Consider the following 12,484-nt stretch of genomic DNA (forward strand, 5'->3'; position numbering starts at 1 on the left):
TATATCCTTTGTGTATCTAGGAGGGCTGAAGTGTACCTCCTCACAGGCTTCTTTCTTGAAAGCTTCCATGTCTTTTCAGCTAGGCTGTTTTTCTTAAGAGCCCAAGACATGATTCTAGTCAGAACTAAGATAAGTTTTTATCCTGAAATCCATTTTGATCATATTTCCCAAATTCAGCAGAGGCTTTCTAAGAAGTAGAGGAACACCTGCTTGTGGGATGAGGGTGGGAGTGGGGGGGTGGGGATGGGAGGAACGGAAGATCCACAGGGTCATCTCTTTTTTAATTCTCCTAAGTCCAGAGAAGTTTAGGCAGTTGGCTAGTTGAGAGAGCAGTTAAGTAGCAGGAGTTGGGAAAAGAAGAGTGGGATAAAACCAAATGTGGGGAAGAAAATTAGGATAGCCCTTAAGCCCCAAGGTAGCATTATCAAGTTTTGGAAGGAGGAAGAAGTACGATACAGACCAGGGAGGGAAGATATATTGATGATCAAACACTGGCAAGTATCATATAGAACAGCCTTTTGGTGAGGAAGCCTACTCCATTTTACTGGAGCCTTGGGATCTGGAGGAAGGAGGATGTAGCTGCCTGTTGTATGCTTTGGGCAGAACCATAGTGAAGGGGGGTGGTGGGGGGGGGAGAATTGCATTAGCTGTCTCTGGATTCCTGTCAGGTAAGGCTTCCAGGTTTGTGTGTAGATAAATTCCAGTTTTCAAGATTGACTCTTGGGATTTTTAATGTGTGTGTGTGTGTGTGTGTGTGTGTGTGTGTGTGTGTGTGTGTGTGAGTCCTCTTTGGCCATGTGGTGAAGCCTATGGCCCCCCTCACAGAATGTTTTTAAATGCACAAAATAAAAAAATACATAGAATTACAAAGGAAACTAAGTATGAAATAAAGTTACCAATATGTACACACACATATAAATTAGCAGTACATACAGAGAAACATTTTAAGTTCACAGTGATCCTATAAAATATTGAGTAGCGGGGGGGAACAGTATTCAGAAACATCCCTGCAGATTAGTACATGATGTTCCAAACATGCCATTCACATTTATTAAAAGTTCTCTGAAGAACATAGGTGGTAAAGTGAATATAACCAGTATACTCTAGTGGTAAGTAACAGCTGTCCCTTTAGGAGGGGTTATGCCCAAAGGAGGGGCTGTATTGAGTTGAACAAAGTACTGACTTATACTGGTCAAATTTTGGATATTTGATCTAATACTAAATCTATTGTTTAAAACAAATTAAAAGTTGCTTACTAAGGGATTTTGGAGTGATACAGTATATGGTAAATCCAAATTGAGTAGAGAGCTTGCTGTAAATAATCTACATATTTATATTGAGCTGGAGCCAACTCTCATACCTTAGGTAATTATAACTTTAGTACTAGTTCTAATACATGCAGTCACTTCCTGGGGTTTCTATTTGGTAATGTTGGATGCTACTAATGATGTATAATTTTATATAACATTTTGGGGTGGGCAGATCCTAATCATGAAGTAACATTCTGCAGTAGAAGTGAACTCCTTTTGGGCCATGAGTCTGAATATAAATATTTTATTAGAGGAAGTGGTCTTAACTTTTCATTTCTTATGTCAGCATTCATTGTCCTTTGTCAGGACCCGTGATCACCCTAAGTTAAATGCCAGAGTATTTAATTTGAGCCCCCTGAAACAAGGATGAGGGCTTTTTGGAGGCTACCTCAGTATGTGATACCTTGGGTTAGTGTTTCTTTCAAAGCATGTTTGTGTTTTCTTAGCTCCTTGGATCTCTATTTCACAAATGAATATACTGAGGCAGCTCAGTGCCAAAGTGGATAGAGTGCTTGGACTTGGGAGTCAGTAACACTTGAGTTCATATCCAGCCTCTGACCCTTAACTAGTTGTGTGATTCACTTGAGTCACTTAACCGGTCTCAGCCTCACTTTTCTCATCTATAAAATGATAGTTGTGATAGCTGCTAGCTTACGTTTTTACTCTGAGGTTTGAGTGAGCTCCATGTAAAAGCTGCTGTTGCTTGTTGCTGTTATTATCATTACTACTACTGTTATATAATAATAATAACAATAAGGAAGGACCAGGAGGCTCAAATTGCAACTTTTTTTTTTTAAACTTTGGACCTTGAGCAAGATAATTAACTTTGAGATTCAGTTCATTGATCTGCAAAATGAAGGTGCTGGTCTAGTTCAGGGGTTCTTAACCTTTTTTGTATCATGGATTGCTTTGGCAGTCTGGTGAAACCTGTGGATCTCTTAGAATACTGTTATTAAGTAATTGAAGAAAATGCAAAATTTTAGTTAGAAAAGTCAGTGAAAATAAAAATTAAAAAATCTCCCCCCAGTCCAAGTACATAGGCCATCTGATATCTATCCATGGAACTCTGGGCAGGGTGGGAGCGGGGTGTGTGTCTTTGGATGCCAGTTTGAGAACCCCTGGTCTGGATGGTCTCCTAGGGTTACTGTAGCTATACCACCTGTGAACCTATAAAATGAGGTGTCACGGTTACATGACTGGTGGGGTTTCAACTGGAACTTTACTCTTTGCAGGACCAGTGGTATAGTTCTTGAGAGCTTCTGGGGAACAAGACTCTTCTACTCATTTTCAGCATTTTTTCCTTGGAAAGAAAGATAGGGTTGGACATCCCACAGTCTCAAACTAATCAGTTCTGCATTTTATCACACGTTATTTGTTAATCAGCAGAGCTTCTGGAAGCCCTTCATTAGGCAATCCCTCATGACTGGCGAATCAGTACTTAGATATCTTGAATAGATTTAATAGTTCTTACAGAGTTTTATAGAATCCTAGCATTTTGGAGCTGAATTTCTTCTTGTTCACTTTTTAAAATGGTGGCATTTTGTGTCAGGAACTACTTTGATCCAGTCCGTAATATGGGAGGAGAGAAACTAAACCAGTTCTCCAGGGGTTGTCGGTTTTATTTCTCATTGTTAGACTGACCCCATAATTAATATGATTTAACATTAACCATTGCCTCAATTGGTGTTTAACTGACAGGAGAGGCAGAGCAGCTGTTTTTTTTTTTCCCCCATGTGGCCACCGTTGCTGAGGTCAGAGCTGAAGTATACAGTTTTTCAGTGTTATCTCCCTAATGTTTTCTGCTTGAGAATCCTAAATGGGCCTTCTAGCTAGTCATAGCAGCTTCTAGCAGGCAAGAACCTCAGACCAAGCGTTTGCTAATCTTCAAAGTACTTTTTACCTTGCCCCTGATTTTATACTCCTTTAGCCATTGTCTTGGTGGGTGTTTGCGTTGACACCTGGGGCCAGTTCTTGTTTAGCCTGCAATAGTCCTGTAGTTCTGCTCTCAAGTGCCTACTTAGGAACAGGCAGAGCAGGACAGCATTTTAGCTCTCAGGGAATTCAGTGTGGATCCCACTAAATCCACTATGGCCAGTTCTTTGTGGGATTTTGCTGTAAGAAATGAAATGGAAGATGAATCTGCTCGGAGTAGGGAATCGGCCAGTCCGGATTTTGATGAGTTCATCAAGGTGTTTAAATCGGCCTTTTCATTTTACTCTGGGAGATTCAGCACTTGAAGTTAAATGAATGATTTACATAAGGTCATTTAGGGGAAGTTGGGATTCGAAGGCTGTATCATGATGTCCTAAGTGTATTAGTTACCCTGCCTTTTGCAGATGAGTACATTGGGGCTTTGCAAAACAAACATGTGACCCCAGACTCTTTATTTTGACCTGCATGTGTTCTCTCCATTATACACTGCCTTTCTAGAGTTTAAGAAGGTAGTTCTGAGAGGTGTCTTGGGAAGTCTCAGCTATGTAATAAAAGAAAAGCTTTTATAGGTGTTTATTATTATTAACAATAGACCGAGTGATCATATCTCTTGTATTTCAGATCAGATGTAAATGAGACCAAATAAGGTCCTGTAGGGATGCATTGTTTGCTATTATATAGTAACGAGATTTAGATTAGATGTTGGGCAGATATTTCCTGGTAGCAAAAAATATTGAAGTAGTCTGAATATGAGGATCTTTGGAGGGCCTCTAATTTCGTTCCTGCAGCTTCTGTGAAAGCAGCTAATCACAACATAACAATCTAGGTAGAAGTTAATAGTTGGCCAAATGTTTAGAACAATCCTATGAAATGTAAATAGCAGGAGTAGAAGAATTTTCATTTTACAGATGTGGAAACATACTCAGATATAAACATAACATGAACACAAAGCAAGTGAATATCAAAGCTAGGTATCCAGATAACCAGATTCAGTTTCCTTTCTATTCTATAAATGCTGGCATTATACAGTGATTAGAAGTGGGAGGGACCATCTCCAGGGGTGGGGGTGGCCACACGTGACCTTGATCCCCAACCCTGATAACCAGCTCAATCTCATTTTCCATATAAGGAGCTGAGAATAAAGGAGGTTTAGAGGTTTACTTCTAGAGTTATTTGATGTCACATTTTCTCTGAGCCATCTCCATGTGTCTTAAAAAACATTTGCCTTTTAAATTTCTTTGCTGCTCCCTGGGAGATAAGAAAATTCCAGGTCTGCTGAATATACTAGTAGGTCTCATTTGCTGATTTTGGACTTGCTTATGTTAGGCTGTTACTGAAAGAAACATAAAAATATCATAGGTTCTGAATGTCAATCCATTATATTTTATGAGTGCACAACAACATTCAGCTAATAGTTTAACCAAGACTTGAGTGTTGTGTAAGGGAGTGGAGGGGGAGGGGGAGGTGGGGGTAGGGGTGTGTGTGTGTGTGTGTGTGTGTGTGTGTGTGTGTGTGTGTGTGTGTGTAGCAAGAGTCAGTAGCACTTCCAATTGCATGCATATAGGTACTGGGAGACAAACAAACTTGTCACTTCTGGAAGAGCTCAGTCTAGTTCCTGATTGAAAACCTTACAAACTAGCCTTTATTTAATAAATAATGATAAAGATCCCTGTAGAAGTGCTGAAGTGATGGATTTATAGTCTTGAGGGGTGATTGATTTTAATAATTTTAATAAGGAAAAAAAGCATTTCCTGAAGGAAGTGAGTGTTCAGATCTGCTTTTCAAAATAGTGACAACGAAACCTGTCTTCTCCCAGTTCTGTGTGGTAAGTAGTGCAAATGTGGTTATATCCATTTTTGGAGTATGGCACTCAGAGAGCTAAGTGACATCTTCATCTGTAATTTAGGTGTTGGACTAGTTAATTTGCTGAGAATTGTCCTTTCCAGCTCCAAGTTTCTGTAATTAATTGGCTCCATGACTATAGGCCAAGCCATTTCACCTTTTTTGGCCTCAGTTTTTTGTACTCTGTTCTTTCAGAGAATCATAGCATTCATAGCTGGGAAGAGACTTAAGTATTGGTTGACACCAACCCGTAACTGAAAAGCAACCATCTCTGCAACTGTATCTGGAAAGAAGTTGTAGAGCCTTGGCTTAGAGTCATCTTATGATGGGGGTATCTATTAACTCACTCACTCTGGAGACATATTTCCTATTTTGAGACTATTATAATTGTCAGTTTTTCTTTTTATCCAGATGAAAGTCTACATCTCTGCAACTTTTACTCATCCCCAATTTTGCCTTCTAGGGCTAACCAGAACAAAAGTCTCATTCTGCTTGCCTGAGAGCACTTCATATACTTGAGGTTAGCAGACCCAGGCTCTTCAAGTCTTCATTCCAGCAATCTTAAGTTCCTCATATGTTATGGTTCTTTTGCTCTCTTACCATTTTAATTGCTTTTTTTGATGTTTCCTAAAATAGCTCCCAAAACTGAACACAATATTCTTGCTATGAGCTATGCAGGGCAGGTGACATTGGGCCTTCCATTTTTGTAAGCTCTTTAACAAATTACACAGTATGGGAACACACATTTGAATTCACTGATATTTGTCCATGTTGGGTTCAATTCCACAGAGAATTTTTTTTCTCTTACGCATAAACTATAGTGAGCATTATCCGTGGTAACTTGGTTTACCTTGCAGGCTTTCCTCCTGTGTGAATGTATATGACAGCTTTGTGGTGTAGTATAAAGAGCATTGGTTTAGAAACAGATGATCAGGAATTGAATTTTTGTTCTGATGCTTCCCCTCAGTATGAACCTTGTGCAGTCACTTGGTTTCCCTGGGTCTCAGTTTATAAAGTGTGAGGAAAATCTTCCTTTCAACTCAAAATTCTGTTACCCAAGTAAGACAGTAGCATTTAATGTAGACTTTCATTTTGCAAGCAGCTTTTCAGATAAGTCCCTTTAGTTGGGAATAAACTTCCTGGATTCAAATAAACTTGATGGTTAGAGATGGAGACTAAAAAGGTGTCCAGCATTTTAGAATATTTGTTAGTAGATTATTTCTTGAGGTAGCTCTCAGTGCTAATACCAGAAATTACTGCAAAATGGTAGCTATAAGACAAGAATAATATGCTATGAGGAAGAAAAATCCTGTGGCATAATGAAATCCTGCTTACAGCACTCAGTAGGTGTCTTTGTGTAGTCAATATCCATGACTGCTCACGGATCACTGGTGTACTGAAGCAGATTTAACAGTCTGAGCCACATTGAGCACTGTTTTTCTCTTTGGGAAGTAGACTGCTCCAAATACTTGTTTTTGTAGGATTCTGCTTGAAGGTGGGACGTTGCACGAAGGGATAATATGGGGCATAGGTGCCGTGGGAAGAATCCTGCATTTGGACACAGACTACAGGGTCATATTCTAACTCTGAAACTTAGAGGTTAGTCGCTTCTCTTTCTGGGCATTGATTTCCATATACGCAAATTAAGGGTGTTAAACACAACCTTAAGGCTATCAAGATGTTTCCTAGGAAGGCAGCATTATAATGTACAGAGATGGAATCAAGTCTTCCAGAATTTGAACCTTAACCTGGCTCACAGTTCACGTGTGATCTTTGACAGGTCACTTAACTAGGAGGTTGGACCAGAGTGGTTCACCAATCTTTTAAGTCTTAAGGCTTTAGGCAAAACAATAAGAAGGAGATGGACAAGCCAGAACCAGACCGCTGCTGTGCTTCTCAGTCATTTCTAAACCATATTACCTTCATTCTTGACATTCCTGCTGGCATTCCCAGCTCTCCCAACATGCTTTCCATAGAGATTTAGAAAACACACCAGACCAAGAAATAGGCACCTTTTTTTCTAGAAATCTAGGCCAATTTGGCATATGTGAATACTGGGAATGGAGGCTGGCCAGGAATGTACTGGGAGGAGCATTCCAGGGGCTGAAAGTGGACCAAGGCTCAGACTAAGGGAAAGAAGAGGTCCCAATCCCATACCAGGGCATCACAGCCTTTGCAGGTTGTGGGGACAGGTGCCAGGTGGCAGCTTTCTTGCTCAGTATCTAGTTTCAATTAGCTTGCAGATCCAGGGTACACTTAGGAAGCTTCCTGTGCCCGTGGGACAGGGTTAGGAATGATTGTCAGCCCTAAGCCATATATTGAGCTAGCAAGTTCAAAAGGATCAGTGGTTATATGGTTGTAATTCCAGGAGCAGGGTCTCTGCTCTATCCTATTCCAAAGCCTGTAATAGAATAGTCATGTCAGGAATCCCACACCAAGGGAGAGGCTACAGTTCTATCACTGAAACTAAAACTTACCTGTTGGCTGAGAGTGGCCAAATTCAGCAGCAGTCTACTGGAATTTCCGAATAGGATTGTAGTTTAAACCCAAGCATGGGTTAGCAACTTGTTAAACTTAGACCAGGAAGGCAGTGATCAGTCTTTTCCCTGCATCACAACACTTTGGCACCTCTGAAAGTTTGCGGCACCCCAATCTGATCTGAGATCCTAGAAGAGTAGCACTTAGTACCCCAAGAAAGCAACAGAAAGAACTAAGAGGACAAAAGCTCAGTTGGGGCATTTCCCCCCCAGGAGTGCGTACAGCTCAGCCCTAATATAAAGTTAGTAAGAATGTTGGAATGAGCAAACGAGAAAAGAGTCATAGCACCATAAAGAGTTCTACTGATGGAGAAGGTGGACACAAGCCCAGGTGAAAAGAATGGCTCAATTATCTACAAACAAAACCTTAAAGTAAAGCACAGCTTGCTCACAAATTCAACCAGAATTCCTGGATGGGTTAAAGCAGAAGTTTAAAAAAAGAACTAAAAATGATTTTAAAAACCAAGAGTGCTAGAACAACTACAACAAAATGACAGAAGAAGGTTACGGAATAAAGAACTGGAAAGAGAACGAGATACAAAACCTTACACAAAGGGGGAAAAGCCTCATTCAAAATTGGCCAGATAGAAACAGGTGACTCCATGAGACAAGAAATATATTGAATTAGGTTAAAAAAAATAGAAAATGCAAAGTATCATAGCAAAACAAATGATCTTGAAAATGCCATTTAAGAATCAGACTGCCCAAAACCCATGACCAAAAAAAATCATATTTCTAGAAACACGAAAAGAAAAACTTCTGATCTCTTAGACCTAGAGAGCAAAGTAGAAAAAGACTCCACCAGTCAGTCACCACCTAAAAGAAACTGCAGACTGAAAACTTCCAGGAATATTATAGCCAAAATCTAGAGCCTCCAGGTCAAAGAAAAATTAAGCAGCTAAAAAATTCAAATAATGAGGAGCCACAGTCAGGATCACACATTCTTAAGCAGCCACTACTAAAGTCATGGAGAGCTTGGAATACATATTACAGATGGCAAAAAATCGTGGTTTACAACCAAGAATAATTTGCCCGGCAAAACAGTATAATCTGACAGGACAACACATGGGTCTTTAATGAAATAGAGGATTTGCAAGCATAACTGGAAAAAGTCAAAGTTGAGTGGAATATTTGAAATACAAACAGGATTCGAGAGAAACAAAACTAATAGTATGAGAACAATCATAAGGATTTAAACAAGACAAACTATTCTAAAATGGGTGAAAATCATATGTACCCCCTTGAACTCTATGCTTATTGTGGTATCAGGAGAGAGCTTTAATAGAGGGCTTAGGAGTGATTCTATTATATTTTGATGACCTTAAAAGAATAAAGGAAATGAAGATCAAGGATAACCAAGGAGGGGAAGGATGGGGAAAATTGTCTCATATAATTGGAGTGCTCAAGTAGAAGTGCATGAAAGAGGCAGTGATAATCTGAGCCTCACTCTGAACTGGTGAGAGGAAAGAATATACATGAAGTTGGATACAGAAATACACTTCACTCATCAAGAAGATGGAAAGAGGAGAGAAGTAAGAGGGGGCAGATTAAGGGGAAGGATTAATTTTAAGTAAAACAAAGTTAGGGAGGTGGGAAATGTGGACTATTGGGAGACAAGTTGGAAGGAAATAGACAAATGTAAATGTGGAGATACACTCAAAACTAAGGATAAAAAATTCATTAAGAAAGGAGAATCCGATGTGTTATTTATAAGAAATGTGAAACATGCCTACAGATTTAAAACAATAGACCGGAGCAAAATTTTTACTTCAGTTGAATTATAAAAGGTAGGTAGTAATCTCAGACAAAAGCAATAGCAAAAGGAGTCTTAGTTAAATGCGAAAAATTGCAAAATTGGCAGCTAGGTGATGTACTAGTAGGTAAGCACTGGGCCTAGAGTCAGAAAGACATCTTCCTGAGTTCAAATTTGGTCTCAGACACTGCGTGACCCTGGGCAAGTTACTTTAACTCTGTTTGCCTCCGTTTCCTCATCACAAAATGAGCTGGAGAAGGAAATGACAAACCATTTCAATATCTTTGCCATGAAAATCCCGAAAGGGGTCGTGAAGAGTCAGACACAACTTAAAATGACTAACAACCATGGACAATGGATTATTATGAATACTAAATATAATGTACCAATTGACATAGCATCTAAATTATCTTTTAAAATTTATTTTTAGTTTAGAATATTCAGTTCCTCAAGTTTTTGAGTTTCAAATTTTCTCCTCCCTCCCTCCGCCCCCCCCCCCCCCACCCAAGATGGCATGCAATTCGATATAGGCTCTACATATGCCTTTACGCTAAACATTTTCACGATAGTCAAGTTGTAAAGAAGAACTATAACCAATGGGATGAACCACAAGAAAACAAACAAACAAAAAAAGCAAGTAGTTTCCTTCAATCTGCATTCAGACTAATTCTGGATGTGAATCGTTTTTTTCATCATAAGTCTTTTGGAGTTGTCTGAACCTTGCATTGCTGAGAAGAGCCAAATCTATCAAAGTTAGTCATCAGAGATACAGTGTGTCTGCAGTTATGTATAATGTTCAGCTCCCTTCACTCAGCATCCGATGTCTCTCCAGGTTATTATGAAGTCTGAATGCTCATTTTATAGCACAATAGTATTCCATTACATTCATATACCACAACTTGTTTAGCAATTCCCCAATTGATGGGCATCCACTTGATTTCCAATTCTTTGCTACCACAGAAAGAGCTGCTATAAATGTTTTTGAACAAATGGGTGTTTTCCCCATTTGTATGATTTCTTTGGGGTACAGCCATAGCAGTGGTATTGCTGGGTCAAAGGGTGTTCACATTTTTATAGCTCTTTGGCCAAAGTTCCAAATTGCTCTCCAGAAAGGCTGGATCAGTTCATAACTCCCCCCACAATGGATTAGTGTTCCAGTCATCCCACACCCCTCTCCAGCATTTATGAATTTCCTGTTTTGTCATGTTAGCCAGTCTGACAGGTGAGATGTACCTAAGAGTTGTTTTGATTTGCATTACTCTAGTCAATAGTGATTTAGAGCATTTTTTCATATGACTATACATCTTTAATTTCTTTAATTTCTTCCTCTGAAAACTGCTTGTTCATATCCTTTGACCATTTATCAATTGGGGAAAGCATCTAAATTCTTAAACAAGAAGTTAAATGAGTTTTATAAGGAGAAAAAAACCAGTAAAACCCAAATAGTTGGGCATGTTGGTTTACCCCTTAGACCTAGATAAATCTAATAAAAAAAAAAAGACCTATAGCAACAATTTGGCTAGCAGCAGCTGTTGTGGGGTGTAAGACCCAATAAGACCAGCAGCAAGAGCTGCCAGCACAAGTTCTTTGATCTGCTTTACTAAGGAAAGGAACGTTAAGGGGTTAACAATCTTACTTTAATCCAACATACAAATATCATTCACTTAGCTCAGGAGGAAAAGCCAGCATCCTGAACTTCAGAGCGAATACAAACAAATTACAAACACACTATAGATAGACCAAATCACAATTCATAGTTACCAAAAAGCATTAACATCTGGGTTCAGGAACAGGGAGGCTCTTAAGGTGGCTGCCCAGAGTCCCATGCCACTCTTCCAGTGGCTGAGAGCCCCAAGGGAGAATGCCAACTTCTGGGTTTATATATCTTGTTCCATGTCAAAGGTGAGTTACACATGTGACTCACCCACGTGACCTAAAAGCATGTGGTCTAGGCTTTCCCTTGAGGCAAGGAAGTCATCAAAGACTCTTAATTTAATTAGAGAAACAAAGACCGGACTAATCAAAGGCACTTGATTAAATAAGTTCTAAAAGAAAACAGTAAAAAGTTCCCACCATAATTAATATTACAGGACCTGACTAGAATTTAAAATTTAACCTTTTAAAAAGGTTAGATATTATAGACCTGGAAATTAATGGAGTAAAAAGGGACATACATGTCTCTGTATGTCTCACCCATCACGAAAATTGAACATGTATTAGGGCATCAAACCTTGTAAATACAGAAAAGCAGAAATATTAAATATATCTCTAAAATACATAATACACTAAATACTTCTTTAAAAAGTACATTCAGTAATGGGCTTTTGAAGCAAAAATTGAAACATAACTTGGGACTAATTTAATCCTAGGGAATGAGTAGACCAAAGAACAAGTCATAGTAATTTCATTAAAGATAATGAAAATATTTAGAATATGCCAAGATTTTGGAAAATGTATATCTCTAAATCTACCAATTAAAGATGACCAACAGATTGGCAATATGACTAGAAAATCAGTAAATTAACCTCTGTCCTTAAATAATAAAATAGGAATCTTGAAAACCAAAGATGATATTAATAAAAAGCCATTGAATTAATAGGATTAGGAGTTGATGGGGGGGGGGAGGTTTTGGGGAAAGAAGTGATAAAGCATTATTTAATTCAAAAAAGAGAAGAAAGCCAAATAATCAGTATAAAAAAAAATCAGGTAAATTCAGAACCAATCAAGAAATAAAGTGAGCACTTTTTCACCCTATTACATGCCAGTAAAATTAAAAATCTAAATGAAATAGTTTAATATTTATAAAAACAAAATGCCTGGGTTAATAGAACAGGAATAGAGGACTTAAACCAACTGTAGAAAAAGAAACTGGGTAAATGAACTAACAAATAAATGAACTAACAAAGAAAAAACTCCAGTACTAGATGGATTTATATATGAATTCATCAAAAGGTTAAGGAACAACAAATTCCAAAACTTGAAGTGATGGGTAAATGTAGACTGATGACACAAATCAAATTAATTGAATTTTGACACATTAAGTGCAGCCTTGGATTTTTTAATAGTTCCTGCTGGGTTGAATTTCACATTTAGAGTACTTAACCTTTCTT

The sequence above is a fragment of the Trichosurus vulpecula genome, chromosome 2, assembly GCF_011100635.1.
Source record: "Trichosurus vulpecula isolate mTriVul1 chromosome 2, mTriVul1.pri, whole genome shotgun sequence".
In the NCBI taxonomy this organism is placed as follows: domain Eukaryota; kingdom Metazoa; phylum Chordata; class Mammalia; order Diprotodontia; family Phalangeridae; genus Trichosurus; species Trichosurus vulpecula.